We start from the raw sequence: 242 nt of genomic DNA on the forward strand, positions 1-242 counted from the left end.
TGGGAAGGAATTCCTGGCTATGAGGGTGCTGAGGCACTGGCACAGGTTGCCCAGAGAAGCTGTGGCTGCCCCAACCCTGGGAATGTTCCAGGCCAGGCTGGATGGGGTTTGTAGTCACCTGGGCTAGGGAAAGGGGGCAGGGGGTGGAGCTGCATGATCTCTAAGGTCCTTCCAACCCAAATCTTCCTGTGAATCTGTGAAAAGACAGGGTGGTGGTCGGGGGGAAAAACCTCAACCAAACA

This window comes from Acanthisitta chloris, unplaced genomic scaffold (assembly GCF_000695815.1).
Source record: "Acanthisitta chloris isolate BGI_N310 unplaced genomic scaffold, ASM69581v1 scaffold13692, whole genome shotgun sequence".
NCBI lineage: Eukaryota > Metazoa > Chordata > Aves > Passeriformes > Acanthisittidae > Acanthisitta > Acanthisitta chloris.